Below are 453 nucleotides of genomic sequence, written 5' to 3' on the forward strand. Positions count from 1 at the left end.
CTTTCTTTCTTTCTTTCTCTCTGAGGGCCATCTCATCTTTTCTTTCTTTCTTTCTTTCTTTCTTTCTTTCTTTCTTTCTTTCTTTCTTTCTTTCTTTCTTTCCAGTACTGGAAATCAAACTCAGGACCTTGAGCTTCCCAGGCGCTGTGCTACTGAGCTATATTCCCAGCTCCTCATTTTCAAATGTTTGAGGAAGAGATCATTGAAATAAGTATTTTAAGTCATCTCTGAAAAGACAACAAGGTAGATTTTATTCCAGTGTTGCAGATGAAGACATAGGACTCGAGCCACAAGTGCAACTTCTCTGCTCTGACTCGTAGTATTAGAAGACCTCAGGAGGGAACTATATAGAAGATAGGCTGGGTTGTGCTGCAGAAAAGACACCCCCAAGTAGCTCACTGGCTTAAAGCAGCAGGGCTTTGTCTCTACTCAAGAGTTGAAGGCAGGTGGGTT

Source organism: Octodon degus, unplaced genomic scaffold (assembly GCF_000260255.1).
Source record: "Octodon degus isolate 3935 unplaced genomic scaffold, OctDeg1.0 scaffold00018, whole genome shotgun sequence".
In the NCBI taxonomy this organism is placed as follows: Eukaryota; Metazoa; Chordata; class Mammalia; order Rodentia; family Octodontidae; genus Octodon; species Octodon degus.